This window comes from Crocodylus siamensis, chromosome 3 (genome assembly GCF_052110815.1).
Source record: "Crocodylus siamensis isolate JL-2025a chromosome 3, ASM5211081v1, whole genome shotgun sequence".
NCBI classification, from domain to species: domain Eukaryota; kingdom Metazoa; phylum Chordata; order Crocodylia; family Crocodylidae; genus Crocodylus; species Crocodylus siamensis.
In genome coordinates, this window is record NC_143397.1 from 84,958,763 (window position 1) to 84,981,217 (window position 22,455).

Here is a 22,455-nt window from a genome sequence, read left to right on the forward strand (position 1 = left end):
TCTCCATTTTTGCTCTTTGTGTGTGCATGTGTGTGTGTCTCTGTTCTGCAGTCTCAAAGGAACACTGGAGTGAAACTTTGGATAAGTTTCTTTTCATTAGTGAAATGTGACCTTGCAGTAGGTGAGCCAGATGAAAAGCAAATCCAAGTAAAGGGAAAAAAATATATACAGCAAACTCATGTTGGAATGCAGCTACAATAATCTAAATTTTTTTATTAAGCTGCCCTAGGAAGGCCATCTACCATTCTACATCCTTTGATATACACCTTGATAGGACTGGGAATTATCTTAAATGGGTAGTCAGAGAATCAGCAATGATGCCTGGTCTCTGATTCACATGGGCCAGGATCAGCAATCTAATTGAATTTTGTACCAAAAATGTGTGATAACGAAGCTGACAAAGAACATTGATGACACTGATAAACACAGCAAATCAAAAGACAGCATATGCAAAAAGATGCCAGTATTTGGTAGAGTCTGCTCTTCATTTTCAGTTACAATTGGAAGACTGTATATACAGGTAGACATTAATTCCCATGAAGCATCCTTTACGAATAGGGATGGAACCTTAATTGTAAACTGAGGTGGTATCCTGAATAAATTCTTATCTTGGTAATATCTTTGATCCTACATATATTCTCCCTGCATCTCATCTAATATCCTGGCATTCATCCTGATCCAGCATGTTCTATAATATTACTATAAGGTATTAAAGGAGTTCCCATGTTCCACCTCAAACATTGCTGCATATATGACTTCAGAATGACATGTGTTATACTAGGCTAAGATACTAATATAAAAGTGCACATATTATAAAGTATTAAGCTGCAGAAATACTGTCATATTTTTGATCTGTCCCTATATATGCCCCTCATCCTGGCTGGAGATTAAGGTAAGGCTCTTTTATTCTAATTTTTAAATAAATAAAAGTATATAGTCATAAATGTAACTGGCATAAACAGCATTATTTCATTCAGGTCAATAGAATTATGCTTATTTACAAAAATTCAGCTGTTTATTTCATACAAGTCCCTATGGCTAACAGTTTCAGAAACAGAGAGGGGGCCCTTAAAATGAAATCAAACACATTTAAGTAATCCAAGTAATTAAATTATTCTCATGCATGGAGATTAAAAATCTGATCAAAATTTCATTGAAGTCAAAGAAAAGAATCTGTTGATTTCATTGATTTATATATAGGCCCTAAAGAACATATTTAATTCAATATAAGATGACTTGATCCTGATGATAAAATGACCCCCCAGTAATGACAATTTATATTTCCCATATATACATTTGTTATAATTTTCCAGTATATAATTTAATTACTGGAGGTTTGCCTTGATTTTGTCCTCTTCCCACTGCTACAGCAGGGAAAATTAAATCTGGAGGTATCAGGTGAACCCCCCTCTCCCCTCCCCAAAAACCAACCCTGGCTCTCCATAGGCACATGGAAGTGAGGGGTAAATTTGAAAACACTGGATGGATGAACTGATGCATTTTTGTTTTTTTTTTAACTGATGCAAGTTTTAGCATAGGTACTCCACACACAAACTTTTAAGCAGCACTTTTATACCTACTTATATAAAATATAAACTATGCATGGTATCAGTCCAAAGCCAAAAGACTCACAATTTATCATACAGTTCATTTAGCCCCAGCATTTTCTTTCTTGTGTATGTACTCCAGATACCCCCCACCCCCCTGCCACACACACACACACACAAGATTAACGTGCAAATTAGCCCCCATTCATGACTGGAACTGGATGTTCATGTCAGGAGACCTGGGAACCTCTAAAAATGTATATGTAGAAATGCAGGGCAACATGTTTTGGTTTTGCTTTAAGGTGGGGCAGGGCTACACTAATCATATGCGACACAATGAAAGAAGAGGGATTCTGGATAAACTGTTTGGGGCCCTTTTTAGTGATGTTTGCCAGACATTTTAGTATTGTGAGGAAACAGGAATTTTTGAAATATGAAAGAAAATGAAATCTCATCTGTGGGAGTGAAGAGGAAGTCAAAATCTATTCAGTGTAGTGTCTCACCATAACTTGAAAGAGTCAGCACTCAGGGGGACTGAGCATAATAGGCACTACCATGTATCTTGTTCAGCTGCACTAGACTAACCTATCTTTGGGCCTTGCTAACACTTACCTGGCAGGGGAAGCAGCGTGACCACGTAGGCGAGCTCCCCAGGGTAATTGTCTCTGATATGTCCTCCATAGGAGGTCTATATTGAGCAGATTCTTTTTGGTATTGGGTGGTGGAACCGGAGCGTGCTCCATCCACTCCATGCATTGACCTGGTATTACAGTGCTTCCAGGACCGGTGCAAAAAAACAGAAAAAAAAAAAAAAAAGCCTTGCTAACACAGTGCTTGCTAACACAGTGCTTGATCATACTTACCTGGCGGGGGAAGCACCATGACCACGTAAGCAGGCGGAAGCAGCGTGACCATATAGGTGGGCTCCCCAGGGCAGGTGATTGTCTCTGATATGTCCTCCATTGGAGGTCTATATTGAGCAGATTCTATTTGGTGTTGGGTGGTGAAACCGGAGCTTGCTCCATCGACTCCATGCATTGACCTGGTATTACAGTGCTTCCAGGACAGGTGCAAAAAAACAGGAAAAAAAAAAAAATTCCTATCAGTGGGTATCTTTATACATGCTCTGTGGGGATGGAGGATGCTTTAATTAGAGTAGTTCCAAGAGCCACTCTAATTAAAGCACCAGTGCTTCAAAATGGCAGTGGGGCTGTTTTAACTAAAGATCGTTCTGATGTGGAAATCACGACAGAATTACTGCTTGGCTAACAGAAGCACTTTATTTTTCACAGCCACGGGAGAAGAAGCAAGAGTGACTAATTCTCAACAGAGGCAGGGCACAGGCTTTGTTATATACTTATGAAAAAAAGACACAGATCAGCCTGCCCCCCTTAATACACTCTTGGAAGTCTGACAAAAATTCACCCTGGAGTCTTGCTAGACTAAACGCGTTTTCTCCAGCTGTCTCTCAATAAGCTTATCTTCAAGGTCTCTTTGTTATTTGGCCTTTACTTATGCTCCTTATTATGGCCTAACTTTATTTTGCTTGCTCTAGTGTTTTTCCTCATCAGTTCGATGAGCTATAGTTAAAGTGCCCCAGCCACCAATTTTGAAGCGTAGGGATGCTGAACATGCAAGATGCAGAGGTTGCTGAAGCACACTAATTAACACATTTCAGCAGACTCAATTAATCGAGTATGCTCCAATGTGCTGTAATTATAGCATGTTGGAGAAGTGTCCCCGGACATCTACTGGCACCCATTATGCTTGCCTCATATGGATTGTGTGTTTTATAGTCATGCTCAGTGTTGGCTGCATTCTAATCAACTTCATAGGTCAGTGATTTCCAAACTTTTTTTCCTGCAGACCCCTTGAAAATTGCTGAGGGTCTTGGTGGACCATGTAATAAACTTTTTTTTTTCTACAAATCATAGCACACAACTCATGTTTTAATATCAGTAGTCTTGCCTTACAAGTACAGCTAGTCTCAGTTATTCTCCAAACTTTCTGTGGCCCACCTGAATGGAGTTTGAGACCCTCTGTCATAGGTGATTTTCCCTTACTGAGCACATACTATTTAACAATAGCAAATGTATTTAATGTAGTTTCCTTGTATGTGATTGTAAAGATGAAAAACTTTTTTCTTCCACGCTGATTGAGGGGAAAAAAGTCTAGTCTTATATTTGAGTAAGTACAATACAATACAATACTTGAAATGCTGTCTTTCTAAGTAGTGGGCTTACATTTTTAAAGACCTTGTAATGGGGTGGGGGGGCCTTCTCAGGGCCAGTCTTCCATTGGTCCACCCATCTGTTCTCAGCCAACTACCTGCCTCCTCGCCTTCTTGGCCTGATGCCAGGGGGTGCTGTCTGTGATTCCATTACTCCCCTACACTTCAGCCCAAGCCTCACAGATGGCATCCACAGTTCTTAACATCACTGACTGCATACTGGGCCCTAGAATCCTTGAGTCAAGATCCCAAACAGATCCTTTCAAATCAGGCAACCTACTCCACCCTCATTCCAGGCTTCCCAGCTCCCTGAACTCTTCTCCCTCTTGGGCATGCCCCACCAGCCCCCCAGGACCTTTAGCCACACAGGCCCTGGCCTCACCTCCAAGGCCAGTTGGAACCCCAGGCCCTTAGCTCTGGGCATCCCTTGTGGTGGGCCCCTGGCCCAGCCAGGACCAGAAAGGTGTTTCAAGTCAGGCTTCTGAGCCTCTAGCCCACTCTCTAACCTGGGTCCACCTTCTTGGCCCTACTAGGGGGTAACCCACCTGGTTGTAGGAGATGGGGTTATTAAGGCACCACCCTGGTAAAAGGTGGGTTGGGGTAACTGGCCTGGCATTTCCTGGGGGCTCCCATGCCACTAGGAGTCCCATCAGGCCACCCACCTCTGGCAGGGTAGTTTTAGGTCATACCCAGGAGCATGAGCCTCCAAACCATCCCCTTAAGCTCCTGCCCTTACCTCCAGGGTTGTTCCTGCTGCAGCTTGGATAGGCAATGCTTCTGCCTGGCTGGCAGCAACAGACTACAGCCTTTATGTACTAGGCTCTCAAGATGGCTGCTGCCATCAGGCACCTGCTGGATGCCTGACCCAGCCCTTAGAGTGGCAGGTACCAACAGTGCCCTGCCACAGACGTCATCATAACTTGTCTTCATTCATCTGTAACTAACTGCACACCCTGATACTGATTTGCGTTTCCTATCACAGGATGGACACCCAAAAGTGCACTTGAGACCATGTATGTGTGTTATGTTTCTACCGGGAGAATCCTTGATCTCCACATTGAAACTACAAGTGTTCATTTTATTTCTCCCAGGGAAAAACATGCCCCTTCCAAGAAAAAAAAAATCTTCCAGGTGTCAAGATGGAAAATCTCTCTTACAAGTGACATTCACAAAAGTTAATACCTGTATGCTTTCCCGCTGGTCCGCTCTGGAAGGAGACTGGAGCAGCTAAGCAAAGCCCCCTACTTGGTCCCCCAACCGAGGTCCCTGTTCTAAGGTATGGGCAGGAGCCTTTGCTCCACTGATCCAGTCACCTCTTACTCCAGTCTGTAAGAGGAGAATGGAATGCCCGTCAGAAAATCTAGGTGTCCCCGGTCTGGAGAAAAGTGGGGACACTTTCCCCATTAGTCCACTGCTTCCCATGCCCTCCCACCAGAGTATGTGCTGTACTGCTCCATCTCCCAGAAACAAATTTTCAGAAATTCCTACTGCTAGAAATGAATGCCTGTTCATATCCTGAGCATCCCTTGTCCCTGAACATCCATGTGATAGAAGTTATTGTCAGCACCAAGAGATATTAGTATTGAAAGAATGATCATATGTGTTTGCATGTTCACAGCAGATGTTAAAGTAAGGCCCAAATATTTCCTTCAGGAGACAATGCTCTAAAAATATGGCATAGGTGGACTTGCCAAGATTTCCTTACCATTCTTATGAGAATTCTTTTCCCCATATAACTGATTCAGCTTACACTGCCTGGAAGTTCTATTAGTCTCTCAATGCTCATGTTGAGAGAGATACTTAAGTACCTACCCATGGCTACTCCAGGCCAGTCCTTATCATACCTGCTAAAAGGGCCTCAAAACATGCCTAACATAGTGGGTCTTGGTAAACTATGGAAAGTTACTAGATGGACTGAGCTAAGCCATAAGATAAGGAAGGAAGTAATGTTGTTCATTAGTGAGCTGGAGTTGCAATGAAAATACTAGAATTTATTCCTCTGGATCACAGGTGCATCTCTTCACAAAGTATAAACTTACCCAGTAAAAAGAATGACTGGTGCATAAAGCCTGCAAAAGGAGTTTAATTAGTCTCAACTGTATCTAGAATGTTAATGCTTATAGATCAACAAAGAATAAATTGAAAACAAAATTGTGATCATTAGAGTTTAATACAAGAAGCTGAGCATGTTTTTGGTCTCCCTGCTAGGTTACCAACAGTGACCTGGAAGATGGCATACAGTGCACCCACAGCAAGTGCACAGAAGACAGTTGGGGTGATTATGCTGGAGAGTAGGGTTAGGATTCAGAGCAACTTAGACAAAGTGGAGGATTGGGCCAAAAAGAATCTCATGATGTTCAATAAGGACAAGTGAAAACTCCTGCACTTAAGATGGAACAATCCCATGCACCAGTACAAGGTGGGGATGACTAACTGGGCAGCAGCTCTGCAGAAAAGGACCTGAGGGTTACAATGAACAATAAGCTGAATATAAGCCAGCAGTGTGCCTTTGTTGCCAAGAAGGACATGACAAGAAACACGGCAAGAAGTAGTTCTTTAGCATTCCACCCCTATGGAGTTAGTGTACTACTGTTTGGAATTTAGGTTAACGTATCTAGTGATCTATGCTATAAAATAACTGTTTGCATTTGTACAATGAATTAGGTATACAGGCTGAAAAGTAATTAAACATCCTCCAAAGTTATGAACCTCTTTTATTGGATAAATTCAACCCTTTTTTTTTTAAATTCTGGTGTACTCTTATTTTTAATAGAACAGAATGCATGGCACTGGGTGACAATTGTATCCTGCAGCCCTGCATCATCACTTTTTTTGTCAGTTTATGCTATGAAAGCAGACATGTTCAGGCATGATTCAGAGTAGGGGAGCAGAGGTTTTTCTGCCCTGGATCTGACAGCCTGGGAGTGGGGATGGCTAGGTGCTTGTTCAGAGCAGCCAAGCCAGGTTTTGTGCCACTGCAATGGGGGAGAACAGAAGGCGAGCAGGGCTGGGGCACATGCTGGCCAGCCTGGCCAGGTGGCAGGGCAGGAGGGAAGCCCCTGCTGCAACCCGTGTTGATGGTGAGGGGTGGGTCTAAGGCAGGAAAAGGAGACTCCTGCCTTCCCCACCGGCACTTCCACTAACAGGCAGCTGCTGCAAGGGGGTGGGACTAGGGAGAGATTATGGCTGGCTTTTCCACCCCTTAGGTGATAATTAGAGGTGGCCAGCTGCTTGGCTGCATTCAGCTGCCCTTGGCAGTGTGGGGCACCCTGGGAGGTATACCAGAGCATTGCCTGCACTGGCAGAGGCCAGTAGGTTGGGAATCTGTATGCCCTCCGTCCTCCCTGGGAAGGCAAGTGTCTTTTCTGTTCACTCCTGACTTAAACTAGGACATTTAGAGTAAAGTGTGAAACTTAGAGCACTTCCACCTCAGGCTTTTTGAACATCTATACTTAGCCAAAGAAACTAAAAGGCTGCACACATGCAGTGATTTTCCTGTAGTTACTGTTTTATCTTTGGATCAAAAAGACCACGGTGCAGAAAACTAGTACATAGCCTATGCGTTGCTCATGTCTCACTTAAACCCTCAAGTGTAAGTACAAAATTAAAACACAAAATGATTTAAAGTACCATCCTGGAACTATTTTAAGCTGGGAACAGTTACATTACAAGTGTGAACATTATTTCCTTTGTTAGTTGCAACTTGCTTTGAGGTGACTTTGTCAAGATGAAAAAACAATGTTGCCATCATAAACTTGTACTCATGTTGTCTTAGTATCTTAAAGTGTTCTGCATGTAATTTCACTGACACATCTGTCTTATCAAAATACCTTCTCTACAGATTCCCAATAAAAGTGCTGCAAACAAAGAGAGATTTTGAGGGCAGGTGTTCTACTATTCAAATGGCTATAGCTAGCGTGACCCACCTGAAAGCCGAAGTCAGATTAATTGTCTTTCACTTATGGTCACTTCTAACTCATGTAGAACTACCTAATTAAGTTAGTAGTAACACATATAAGGAAAAGTGACAAAGAAGTCCACCTAGCTATATCATGCATATACAAAACTATTGTGGTGGTAGCTATATTAAATTTGTAATAGTGTCACACCCGTCTCAGGATTCTGTATCAATCAGACCTCCAAAGGGAGGTGAGAACACATTTCCAAATGATCTGGTTCAAAAGGTATATTTTGGTCTACTTATTAATATGTATTTAAGTGTTTTAAAAGCCCAAGGACTCAATTTGAGAGGCTTTACACAGTACCTTGATATCCAAGTGCTCTCAAAAACAAAGGATGAAATAAACTCCAGAGTCAAAGAGCTGAAAATACTGAGCCTCCTCCCATTTAAAATTAACTTTGTTCATTTGAGGTTAAGTTTAGGGCAGCCTGTACAGTCAACTAAAAAACAAGCTGGAAGCTAGTGCAGATATTTTTCCTCCATAACTGCAAAATCTTCCAGTTTTTTTAACCTGCAAGTAAAAACCAGTACTCATTTGGACAAAATATTTATTTACTTTTAATTAAAACACTACTAGAATTTTATGACAAACTCTATTATCAAAGGTGCCAGCTCCACTCAAACTGCAGAAGTAGCCCTAATCTGTTTCAGCAAAGTCTTAAGTCATTCACTCAAATTCTGCAAAATAACCTAGAAAGCTTCTTATGAATGCTTCTGGTCTAACAAGTCTATTCTTATAATTGTCATCTATACCAGTGGTCTTTCAACCTTTTTTCATTGTTGACACTTAAATTTTTGAATGGAGGTACAGACCACTTTGGAAAAGTCAAATGAAGGTGCGGAGTCTTTTGAATTGTAAGTGTGGATATTCACATATTTTTGATTGATCACAGTCATCTTTCATGGGCTCCTTAGACACCGTCTGCAGACCCCCAGATCCACAGACCACAAATTGAAACCATTGATCTCCACCATGCAAATATTTAGAAGTCATTTTGGGATAAGCAGCTTATTGTAGTATGCATTATGCAAACATACAAGCAACATGCATCCCCCTGCCTTGAGCAGGAAACTGGACCAGACGACCTAATGAGGTCCCTTTCAGCCTTATTTCCTATGATCCTAAAAGACAGTGTATAAACATACAATCAAAAGACACCAAATCCCAGAATACTAGAATTACTGCTAAAATTAGTAGGAAGCAAGTTTAAAACTAACAAAAGAAAGTACTTTATGAAGCATGTAGTTTACTTACGGAATTCATTGCTACAGGAAGTGATAAAAGTAGGTAGTATCACCAGGCTTATAAAGGGACTAGACAAATCCATGCATGATAGGTTTATTAATAGCTATTAAACAGAATGGTTGGAGGTATTTCGTCTGGCATTTCTAATGGTGGGTGCCAGGGAGAGTAATGAATAGATAAGAGATCATTCTGGATGGATCCAGTAGGCCTGTGCAAATAGGAAAGTATTTGATTTGGATTCAGCCAATCCAGAGGACAGCAATTAGATTCAGATGAATCAGCTTCATAAGATTCGGTGCCAATTCAGAGATTCAGCCATAGACTATAATAGGGTGTAGCAGGCAGGGTGGGGCATGATCTCCCCTAGCGCCCCCTACCGTGCCAAGTTTGCGTTAAAGCGCCCTCATTCTCACCCACCACATCTTGATCTCATATATATTAAAAAGGGAGGCTGCCTCTCAACTTCTTGGCCACAGTTCTCCTGCTATCACTGTCTGGTTCTCATAATGGGGTTTCCATGTACCCCAGCCTTATGGGCTATGCATGGCTCCAACCACCCCTGTACCATGTCCCAAGCCTCACAGATGTACCAGACATTATTAGGTCTTGGCCACAATCCTTGTCTCTCACCACACCCCCTGGTGCTCAGGCTGTCCGCAGCCCTTGTCTCTCACCATGCCCCATTTGCTCTGGGGCCTTCCCATACTGCCCCCTTTGCTCTGGGGTTTCTGCAGCCTTGGGGCTCAGGTGACTACAGCTGTGCCTGACCCTGAATCTCCTCCCTGGGGTCTCAACCTCCCACCGGGCTCAGGTGGCCTCAGTCTTACCTGGCCTCCAACTCTCAAGTCCCCTTCTCAGGACTGGAGTCAGTGCACCCCGGAATGCTGCACCCTCTCTGGCACCAGGGTCTCCACACTACCATGGAGCCTCTATGAGGCCTCCTCCAACCCCTAATAGCCTCACTCAAACCACCAGTTGTAAACTGTCAACACAAACTCAAGTGCCTTGGCTATAACATAAACTTAAGCTATCTGGCCATAATAATATTCAAGCCTGTCACAGGGTTTCTCCATCTCTCACCCATAACAACTGCCCATACATTCTGGCCTCTTCTTTTTCTTCACTCTAGCAGAATTCCTACCCCTATGGCTGCTGGCTGGGAACTGCCTGCCTGGCCTCTGCTGAGAGTTATATAGGAGCCAGGCCCTGCCCCTTCCAGTCAGCTGACGCTCACCAGTTACCCTAGCAACCTGCACCTGTGCTTCTTCATTACTTCTCTGGCTGCCCTGGTAACCAGCAGCTGAGCTCCCAACTCACTGCTAGGGCTCTCTCCCTAGCTGTTTCCACTCTAAGGAGCAGGGCACCTGTGTGCTCTGCAACACAGGGAATAACTGAAATACCTATAACTCTGTCATTTTTTGACTGATTTCGATACAAATTGCAGGGATAGTAGCCCCTTTTGAGGCCACGAAGCCTGCTAAGTTTCAAGGAGATGGCTGCAATGGTTTTTGGGAAACTGCACCTCAGATTGTTCAAAGCAAAACTTGTGACCTGCGTGTGTTAAGGCACAGCAGGGGAAAAACTGCAGGCATGCTAGTCCCTGCTGAGGCCATGAGTTCTGCCAGGTTTCAAGGAGATAGGTAAAGGGGTTTCTGGGAAACTGCACCTCAGGCTGCTGGCAAGCAAAACTTGTGACATGGGTGACTGTGTGTGTGTTAAGGCACGCCCTCACTGGTGTAGGGGTCTCTACACAACACAGTAGTGTGCTTCATTGATGCCTCCTCCTCCCCTACAGTTTCAATTCAGTCCACTAGTTTAAATAACAACAGGTAAGCAGTGCACTTCAGCACAGTAGCACTAGCATCTCAGGCAGCCAAACTGTCACAGAGCCTTTCTTTCCTTTCCTGCAGGAGCTTCTTCTTCAGCAGCTGTTAGAGAGCTCTCTCTGCCAGCTGCAGCCCTGGGGCTTAGGTGTGCCTGCATCCATCCAGCCAGGTGGTGGTCTAAAGACATGGCACTGGCAGACAAGATTATTTGGGTCAATCTGGTATCTTTTGGCAGACCAACTGGATAGTTACAGAAATGTACCTTAGCAAGCTTTCAGGTTGAAAAACCCTTCATCAGGCTGAGGAAGCACCTGCAGTTGGTGTGCATGCTGTTCCTAGATGGAAGGAATAATAAAGAAGCCAAAGGTTGGCATGCAATGCAGGTAAGAAAGCCAATCAGTGAAAGTGGAAATGGAGGCATCGGGGGTGAGAGAGACAGGCTGGGGTACGGGGGAAGGGAGGTGTAGCAGGTAAAAGTGGAGAGGTACCTGGGGAGTCAGATGTCCAGCAGGTTGTAGTGTGTCATAAATCCAATGTCTATATTGATTCCATGAGCTTGTGTAGCAAGGAGGATGATGAAGTGAAGTTTTGGAGTTTATTTCATCCTTTGTTTTGACAGCACGTAGATTTCAAGATATATGTAAAGGGAATTTACAAACCACTTTTCACAGCTGGGTCTACAGACTTCACTTCATCAGCCACCTAGGTACAGAAACTCATGGACTTAGTTTAGACATTGAATTATGACACACTACAACCTGACGGACATCTGACTCCCCAGGTACCTGTCCACTTTTACCTGCTACATCCCGCTTCTCTCCTACCCCAGCCTCTCTCTGAGAGGCTCCTGATGCCTCCATTTCCATTTTCACTGATTGGCTTCCTTGCCTCTGGCTTCTTTACTATTCATTCCATCCAGGGACAGCACACACACACACCAACTGCAGGTGCTTCCAAAGCCTGAAAAAGAGTTTTTCAACTCAAAAGTTAGCATCCCAGGCAGATAAGATGAGTTTATTTGGAGCCTCATAACTCTACTACAACCAGCAAGCCTCAGGCCTGTCAAAGACTTGATAGGTCTGGGCTTTCCCTAGCCAGGGCTGTGTGCATGCATGTGGTAGCTGGGGGGTATGGCAACTCCTACCCACCTTTCACCAGGAGGACTCACGGTCCTAGCATTTCCTGGGGCTGCTGTGCTGCCAGCAGTCCCACCAGGCCTCCCCGACCCTAGCACAGTGCAATTTTAGTGGTCATGCCCAGGACCTGGGGCCCCCTCCTTCCCTATACCCCAGCCCATAACTCTAAGTTCATCCTGGCATGGAAGCTCAACAGGGACGTGTTCTTCCCTGGTGATGCAGTGAGTGCTACCTCCAGCTCTGAGAGTTGGGCATTAACTAATTTAAAAAAAAAAAAACAGAAATAGGTGTGGTCAGAGCGAGGAAGGTGGCACTCATTCCATCTGCATGTGGTGCTAGGGGAACCCCAGCAGTAGGAGGTTCATCTTGAGGAACACCAGCTGCTCCACTGAACTGGGATCCAAGCAGATACAGTGGGGTGTCACAACATCCCCAGCAATGCTGAACACTGTCTCATTCAGAACACTGGTCAGTGGATAGGACAGGTGTTCCCCAGCAAGTGTGGCCAGATCCTGCCACATCTGGCTGCAGCTTGCCCGATAGGCCAAGGGGTTGCAGTCCAGCGGCTCCATGTCCTCAGTGAGATAGGTAGCCACCGAAGCCTCAGCTCTACATGCCTGAGGCAGGGGTCTGGTGCCTCTGGACCCCAACATTGAAGCCATGCCCTTGACCCACATTGGCAGTGCCTGGCGTGGAGAAGACTGACTGGTGCTAGGAGTGCTAGAATGGGAAAGGGTCCCCCTCTTCCACATCCCCTCAACTCTGCCCTTCTGCCTCCCTGACTCTGTTGACAAGTACCTCCGTCCAGTGATTGCAGGTTTTGGTGCTCCCAGTGCACATGCTCCCCTTCACGCTCAGGCCTGCCAGCATGTGGACTGTACTGGACCACAAGGGACCCAGCCATTTCCTGATGTCCTCCTTCAGCCGCCTCACCAGTGCCTGCACATCTGGTGACAGCGGCTTGCCCCAGCCAGGAACCTTGATCCCCTGGAACTCCTCTATTTGGTACTCCAGTTCCCTCACTGTGAGGATCACCTGCCTAAGGGGGGCGTCACCAGCACTGAGGGTCTCGGTGGCCTCAAGGAAGGGCTTGAGGACCACCAAGATCAGGGAGATGGTATCCCACTCAGCTCTCTTAAGGAGCCACTGATCAGTGACACTGATCCCAATCTCCCCAAGCAAAGCCATCTTATGGATGGCCTTCTCTTGCTCCACCAGCCTTTCCAGCATCAGGTATGTGGAGTTCCACTGAGTGTCCACATCTTGCATGATTTTGTGCTGCAGGGTGCTCAGCTCTGCCTGTTTCTCTCATAGCATCTTGCCGTGCTCGATGCTGCGTTTGAAGTATCCTGCCACCTTCCTCCATTTTGAGATCAGCTGGGTGGTAGTGACAGTGCCATCACCAGCAGCCCTGTCCCCCTTCAAGGCATCCCTACCCCCTCTAGCCCCTCTCCCTCCCCTTCCAGAATACCTGGAACCTGCGTTTCCAGCACACTTCATATTAATATTTCCTGTGCTGGAAAATGGGCCTGTGTGTGTAATTAACTAATAATATATGTCTTCTTCCTCTCTGATGTATGACTGCATCTAACTTCTTCTTCTGTGTTGTGTTTACTGTTGTGTGTGTGAGACTAAAATAATATCTCTTCTTCTTTTATGTGTTGTGTTAATCTGAATCTGTCTAACTTCTTCTTCTGTGTTGTCTTTAGTCTATATGTAACTATAACTAATATTAATAACTATATATACGCTCTCCTTCTTGTATGACTGTCTGATTCTTCTGTGTGTTAATAATACCTGACTTATTCTTCTATGATGTATGTGTGTGAGTATGTGTAATGTATGTGCTTCCCTGCACAGTGACAGATCACACTGCCAAGGAAAATACAGCTCTCTTTTTAAAAAATGTTGCAAAAAAAACACAAGAACAAATATAAATTGAAACAAATGGATTAGATAGGGATAAGTGGAGAGATTGTAGTTAGTAAGCTGTATCCAATCCTTTCCAAGAACAGAAAGTAGGAGGAGACTGACTTGGTAGGAAGCCAAGCCAATCCAATATCCTTCAGATGCTGTTGCTCGGGCAGAAACAGCTCACAAAAGGCACAGAAAGCCTGCAGACACCAGCTTATATGTGGTTTCTACATCCCTCCCCTACAGCACTGTGATTGGGAGAAGACTCAGAAAGATCACAGTCACTAGCCAGACAGAGATGTCAGTCTTTCCCCCCCCACCACCTTCTCCCCCTCCCTCTTCTCAGTTTCTGTTCCCCTGAATGACTGCCTTCCGAATCTCCAATTCTCCAAAACCTTTCCAAATTGATTCGGAGGCTCCAAATCAATTTGGACGGGTTTTTTCTTCTCCCAGTTCAATTCAGAAATGGTGATTCAGCCTCCAAATCGGGCTGAATCTTCTCCAGATCGAATTGCAAATCAAAGCTTTGCACACCCCTAGTATCCAGTTCAAAGCAGGATCAGAGGCAGGATCTGGCCCCTGATGGCACGTCTTATGTTCATGCCAAATATAATCATTGCAATGGTGTAGAATCCACAAGCAGTTTGGGACAAGAGATTCGATACAGGTGAAATATTCATGCATTTCTCTGCAATGTTAAGGCCACAACCAGTTGCTCTAAGGCACTTAATACAGTTAGATCTGACTGTGCAACTCCTTCCAAATTTACAAATCATAAGAGAACCTGGTCCCTTTTGGAGTTTACAACATAATTTAAAAGTGAAGGAATGTTCCATGATTTTAAATTTCATTAGAAGTCAACTTGACCACTTATAGAATAGGGGTTTTGTAGTATCCTGAACACGGAATAGGTTAAGTACCATTACTTTGAATTCTAAGTGATTTTAGCTAACTGCTCCTTATTCAGTTTTATAGCTTCTGTTCACTCAGTAATCACAATGGTTCGGTATCATTTGACAGCAAAGATTTTTTAAAAATGTGTGGTTCTCATCATATAGCAACACTATGTGTGTTTCTCACCCCACTGTTTGGCTTAGCTGGGCAATCCTCATTAAAGTGAAAGCACATGTTGATGTTCCTCAGGGGGTATTTTTGAGACACCAAAGAACCCTACATGATATTCATTCATCTACAGCTTTTACTGATTTTTTTGCCAACGCTTTTTTTCCTTCCTTTTTGTTACATTTATTCACAGTTGACCCAGTGTTTTAGATGCTGTACAAGAGTCAGTATCCTAGACATCCCAGGGATTTGAATGACTGGTATAATGCCTGTATGAGAGATGAGAAACAGAAGGATATTGTTGAACCTATAAAAAAAAGATGGCATTTTGCCGGCCCCGAGCAGATCTCTTCAATACTGAAGCTTTTGCAGTTTTCAGTCCTTTGATTTGTGAGGAAAAGTGTAGGGCATCTTGGCCATTATGGAATCATAAAAGTACCCTACCTCTTCCCATTCAATTTTTTTTAAGTAATAATAAAAAAGTTAACTCTTTTCCTATTCTGCTTTCTGCTTTTTACGCATTTTTTTCAGTTTTCTCAATGAAAGCTTCTTTTGGAAAGAGTTTATTTTTGTCAAATATTTGTGAAGACATTTATACAGTAACTTTCATCTCAAAAGGTCTTAAAACATTTGTGGTCAAGAATTCTAAACTGGGAGCTTAAAGCTAGCTACTTATGTGCAACTGGGGCAATGTGGGTATCTAAATGGCAAAACTCCTAACAATGTCAATGGAAGCATAATAAGCATAAGCATAAGCACTTTTGAAAATACTTCCTTGATCTAAAAATCTGTTTGTATCAATAATCAAGTATGAGTCATCAAATACTAAAGAGCTGTCTTATGCAAAACATATTCTCTTGTATAGCACCCATGCCTAAACAAAATACGCAACTTGCTTTTTCAGACAGAATGAGGAGAAAAAAGTTTTTTCCCCCAGAATTATGGCTGCATAGAGCAGGGAAAGAGACTAATCTTCAACTCCCTCACCTTTTCTTTCCTGCTCAGGAAAAAGTTAGATTTAATTAATTATTTTACAGATATATTGTCAGCAACCTAAGACTGGGCTACAGTTATAGCTGTTGCTGAAGACTGGACTCCATGGGTAGATCTAGGATTTTGAAAAGCGCTAAAAACGTTCTGCAAGGCTATGAAATAATAAATAAGGAATAACTAACATATAGCAAAACTGCCAAAGAAAGAATAGCTTGATGAGTGGAACATCAAGACCATTAAAAAACAAAGAGGGTCATGAATACCTGTGGACTAAAGCCTTATTGGCAGGGACCAGGTAGATTATACTGAGTTATGAAGTCAATGCCCCAGGACTATTTTAATAGAAATGCAACTGTTACTACTTGTCGCTTAGTTTTAAACTTTAGGTGGAACAGGAATCAAAGCAGGGTGCTACTGTGCCCCCCAGATCAAAAATGTTATGGCCTCTAAATTAGGTCATCTATGTTCATATCTGGGCATTCTATAACAACACTTAGAAATCCAACATGTAATTTAGGTATGCCAGTACCAGTTGGGAAAACTGGTCCAGAATTGGTTACTCTAATTCAGCTACCTTGTTTGCAAACTACAATTTGAGACTTAGGAGTTGTTGGGTTTTTTTTTACTTAGCTTTTGGTTACCTGTGATCAATATTATGGGCATATTATAATGGACATATTTTGAGGTATCCTGAAAACATACCATATTTACTTGAATTTAAGATGAATGGTTTGGGAAACAAGCCCCTCATCTTAAATTCATGCACAAAGTAGAGGGGGATGGGGCAGGCAGCTCAATAGCTCTGACTCTGGCCCTGAGCCCAGATCTGAACCAGAGTCAAACCCACAGCAGCTGCCTGTCTCTTCTCCACCCCCACCCCCAGCACACACACTTGCCCTCTGCTGCTTCCATTTCTCTCTGTTCCCTTTCCCTCCTTACTATCAGGTGCAATTCAGCTTGAGCTAGATTCTTTCCGAGGCATAAAGCCTACCCACTGCCTGGGCAATCCATAGCACCAACACTGCTGTGTAGCTCAGGAGGGCTGAACTTTCATATGTTGTGCTCCATGACCCGGGAAGGAATAGAGCCTGAGCCTAAGCAGCCTGAGAATAGAGCAGTAAGAGGTGGGAGCGGAGGGCAGCAGAGATTGTAGGACTGGGTGGGGAGAGAGGCATAGACTATAGGGAGCAGCAGGAAGGGGCAGATTGTAGGAAGTGGTTGAAGGGAAGGTACAGAGGTGGTGAGAAGCTGGAGGTGCACGTGGCAGTGGAGCTACAGAGGGAAGAAGTAGGAGGCTAGAGGGTAAGGGTGCCACCTGAATACCTCCCCCCCCGCCCAGCCACTGCTTTCCCTGCTGTAGCAGTGGTGGGGAGTGAATTTAATGTCTTAAATAATTCAATAATTAGATTCTATACCTAATAAGTTATAACAAATTTATAATTTTTTCCATTCAGAGTACTTAATTATTGGGGGATTCTCTTAAGTTCAGGGTCATCTTAGATTCAGGTAAATGTGGTATATTATCAGATTTCAAGCAACTCAAAATCATAGGATAATTATATCTTGAATTTCAGTTCAGGCAATGAAAGATATAAATCTTTCTCCATTACATGCAAAGTCCAGTGTTGTTTTCACCAACCATTTTGTTTTGGCTCAGTTTGAGTAATAATTCAAAAGTACATGGAAAACATTCAAATAATAAAAAGGGGATCAGGTGAATTTCTCATTTTGTCTGCCAAGTTCATCTTTAACCTGAATAAAATAAAGGGAATGCCTCTTCACTGTTATTGAAATGAAAAATATGGTTGGTGAAGCATTTGTCCTGTTATATCATAGTCATGCTACCTGATACCTCAATAATCCATCCAAACAGGGTGTAAAGAATTCCTGTGAATTCTTTTTAGGGCCTTATCCAAGTTCACAGAATTCAGCGGACTTTTTAAAGACAAAACAATGAAAAAATATATTTAAGACATGTAAAAATTTGTTAAGTCTTGTGGTCCTAAGTCATATTTCAGAGATCTACGAGAAAAACCTAAATATAGAAATGAGGAAACATTGTTACTTAAAGTTGGAATGTACATTCATGCAAGTGCACAGTAAATGAAATGCAACAAATAATTTATGAGCTATTTTTTTTCTTGATGCTTTGTTCTGAAGTAAATCATCTGCTTCTAATAACTACGTTCCTATATTTTAAGGTCAAGAGGGACAATTAGCGTATCTAGTCTGACTTCCTGTAAAAGGCAGGCCACTAACAATTCACCCAGCTATCCTTAGATTGAATCATTATTTTCCTTTTTGGCTAAAGCATATTTTTCAGAAAAGAAAAAAGAATCCAGTCTCCTAAAAAACACGTGGAGATTCCAGCACTTTTGCTGGTAATCTGTTTTGAGGCTAAGTCACACTGAAACACAGTTATGCCATGGCTCATGTTTTTGTTTAACCTGCTGCCTTTTGTCTTGGTTCTAGAAGGGATCCCACAGTTATTTAATCACTAATATGACACAACATAATATGCCACAATTGGGTTTCCTGTGAGATACTACAAGAACTGGTATACCCCTTTCAATAACATGACTGAAAGTGTCACATTCAACTTCAGAAATTCCCTTCTAGCTACCACAACTCTCATTATGGTCAGTAAGGTCAAGTTAATAAGCTCATGAGATGCTCTTCTCATGAATCTCTGTCCATATACATTTCTCACAGGCAAATCGCACAACTGCTCTTGCATTCCCAGTCTGCATTGACATCTGTCTTTCTCCAGGCTGTACTAAATATTCATTCTCTGCTTCCATTTTCAGACCTTGAATCATTTTCTTCTTCACTTAAAGAGTAACCACTCTTGGTTGCCTGCATTTTCCAATATGATGTTTCCTTGGAATTTTATTTTAGAGCAATGTTATGGTAAAATAAATTCTTGGCATTCACCCTCCAGTCACTGGCTTCAGGCAGTCATAAGCTTTATTCAGGGACAAGATGGTATGCCTTAGTGTGTCTCTCTGTAGCACCAGTTTTTCAGTTTTTGTGTTATTTATTTGATCTTTCCTTTTAATTTCTTCATGATCCAAGAGAATAGCAACAAGGTCTTCCCTGAAAAGTTGATCATATAGGCCACCAACAACACTGACAGACACTCTGTCTGCTCTGCCAGATATTTCACATCAGCCTCTTTTGCTTGTATTTTTTTCCTTTTTTCTTCTGGGTTTTGTTTGTTTGGCTATAATAGAACTCCCCGTGCTATTTTTTCCTCCTTTCTTCTTTCTGCCTTCTGTACACAATAATCCTCCCTGAAGACTGATATCAGTGTCATGACCTTATACTTTTGGCTTGCCATCTCAATAGTATCAAAGACAGCAAATACCAAGCCTTTAGATGGTTTCTGCAGTGCTCTCTTCTGAATGGCCTTCACTGCGTGTTTTCTGTCAAGCCACCATTTTATTGCTCAAAGAGGTGAGATGGAATTGGGCAAGGGAGCTTTATTGCAGTCCTGTGGGGCTTTTAGATGTGGGATTTCCAATCCTATGAAACACTTCCATTTTATACCTTATTTTTATTTGAACTTGCCCAGCCTTTAGCTTCTAGCTAGTGAGTCTCTTACCATTTTCCACTTTCTTCACTATATTGAAGGGTACTTTAGTACCTGGTATTGCTTCCGGTAAAGGTACAGACTACACTTCTTTTCTCTGTGGCTATAGAGAACAGGACAAAGATAAATGGCTGCATACTGCAGGAGAGAATATTTAGGTTAAAGTTTCAGAAGAACCTTCTGGCTATGAGGGTAGTCAAGCACTGGAACAAGCCACCTAGGGAAGATCGTGAATTTCTGTTCCTGGAAATTTTCAAGAGGAAGTTGGACCAAGACTTGGCTGAAATGGTTTAGTTAGGGATGTTCCTGCCTTGAGCCTTACAGAAGCCAGAAGTCTTTAGCTTCCCTTATTCATTTGATACATTCTATAACTTCTGACTTGTATTGATTACTCTCTACCTCCCTGCTTTCTTCCTCTTATATATATTCACAGCCGGCAGTTCCTCTATTAGTTAGGGTGAAATTTTTTTGAATAAAATTTGAAAATAAAGTATTCTTATGATAGATGTAATACTGATTTTTTTTAACATCTAATTGCAATTGAATATAACCCCAAACAGAATCCAGATACCAGATATGTCCTTTTGATGTTATTAGTCACAAGAAATCTCTTTTTATGTTTATTATTCATTGTAGAGATAGAGTGATGTTGTAGCCACGATGGTCCAGGAATCATGGAAGAGCCAAGGATTTTTGCAGGGTGAAACTTTTTATTGGAATAACTTCATTGTTGGAATGAAGTTAGACAAACTTTCTAATGCAAGACTTTCTTCATTGGGTTTGAGGAGGAAAGCAAGCTTACTTGCTTCCTTCTCAAACTACTGTTTACTAGGCATTTTCCTCCCTTGAGAAGGCTAGGCTGAATAACTGAATGAATTACCATGGCATTGACCCTTCAGCTAATGGAAAGAGAAATCTCTTACCTTTCCAATTTTCAGCATATGAATCTTTTTTTTTTTATAATCACAATTGTTATGCCAGGAGGTCCAACCCTTCACATCAAAGAGACTGCTCACACATAAGTTTTTAAAAGAACATAAACTATATGTACTAAAAAGCCAAAATCATGTTGCTCAGACAACCTGATTTAAGGCATTTCCTAACTTCCAAGTGCTTGACTTTCTTGTTTAACATTTACTTCATACCATGTGTGGGCATGTCCTTTCCACGTACAGATAACAGAAGAAAGGCACTTGCAATGCCTTAGCTTTTAAATTAATATATATAGCACAGGTTTATCTTTGGCAAAAATGTTTGGGGAGGGGTGGGAATTCACAGATGGAGTTAATCAACATAGTTCCACCTATTTCAGTAGAGGTCTTTTGATGTGCACCAACTGAAGATGTAACCATATGTACTAAGAGCTAGATCTTGCTTCTTGCTTCTACTAGAGTCAACGAAGCAGGTTGAAATGGGCCATTCTTGAGAATTGGCATGGGCTTGCATAACAGAAAACAATATTCATAAAGCAAAGATAATTTGGCTAGTGCAAAAAAGTGTTTATTTTCTAAAACCAAACCCTTCCTATTTAAAATGCCAATATTGAATAGGAAAAAAAAAAATCAACTAATTTAACCTTAAGGATATTAGAATTGTTGGATGAAAGTCATTTGAGCAGAAAGAAAAACATGTCTAACAAAGATGCTGTGAATTTTTGCACTAATAGTTTTGCACCTAAGGTGTTGTTTTCCTCATGCAGAGGCAGCAATGAACTGGAAAACAGAAACTTACACTTTTTTAAATTATTTTTAAGCCTTAAGCTTATTTACCACACTGAGTGATTAATGTTTTAATCAGGATTCAGAGGTTTCAAAATTAATCACTTCATCAACCAATCACAGAATATTTAAGGGGGATAAAATCATTACAAATAAGAATGAATAACTTTAAAAATAATTGTGATAGAATAAAACAGAGCTGAGGACTTTTTGCAGAAGGTTTGGTTTCTAAAGGCAAAATTCACTCAGGAGATTCTCATATGCAGGCCCTCCAACTCTCCTCACAATAAGGGTAGCACAGTTTTGACTCCATTTTTCCCTATTATGAACAAATAATCCTTGATTAGAGATTGAGAGGGATTTCCAAATGAGCAGTTTAGAACCACCTGGGACAGTTTACCACTGTATACAGAATAGCTAACCATGCACCTGGTGTTAGCCTAATCTTGTTTTTTCAGCAAAAAAGACTTTCTAGGTCATCCAGTCTAAAATATTGCCTTGTCCTTTTTTTCATGTGAATAAGTTGGATCCCCACCTCTGTTCCATATTCCCTGATCAGTATTAATATTAGAAACACTCTTCCTTATGTCTAGCCTACATTCCCTTCCCATAGCTGCAGGCAATTGTTCCTGTGCCACTGTCTTCAGAACCAGTAACTAATATCCTTCCTTTATTTACAGTGTTATCTTGAAAATATTTACAGACCATGATCATCTCCCCCTGAGTTCTGTCTTTTCTTGATGACATAAATTTAGCTTTTTTTCCTTCTCTGTTGATGTGACTTATTTACCAGTAAACTATTTTTTTAGCTGGCTGATTTTTTCTATTCTTTCTATCTCTGTTTCAAACTAGGTGCTTGCTAAATTTGTTACAAAATGCTATTGGATGCTACAAAACCTATGCAGAATGACCTGCCAACACCTTAAGTCATAGCCTGTTATAAAAGCTGCAAATACTGATACAATTGAAGTTTCCAAAGTGTTGCCATTTTAACCTTTTCAACTTTTTCAATATTACTTTCCTAAACAATCACCATTTCAGGTGGCACTCCCATGCCATGGGATAGGTCTCTTTGGTATTTAAAAGCTTAAGTAAAAAATCCTTCCTTTTTTTCCCCCAAATTTTTGAATTATGAAGAATTGAAAAAATGCATGTTTACTTACTTAAAATAACCACATTTTTAAACATGGCTACACAAAAACAAAACCTTAAATTCTGAATCCTGACATA

General features: G+C 42.0%; 1 pseudogene; it reads left to right on the forward strand.

The window, feature by feature from the left end:
* The first annotated feature begins 2,189 nt into the window (after positions 1-2,189).
* Positions 2,190-2,344, forward strand: LOC149868484 (U2 spliceosomal RNA; annotated as a pseudogene).
* Positions 2,345-22,455: the final 20,111 nt, after the last annotated feature.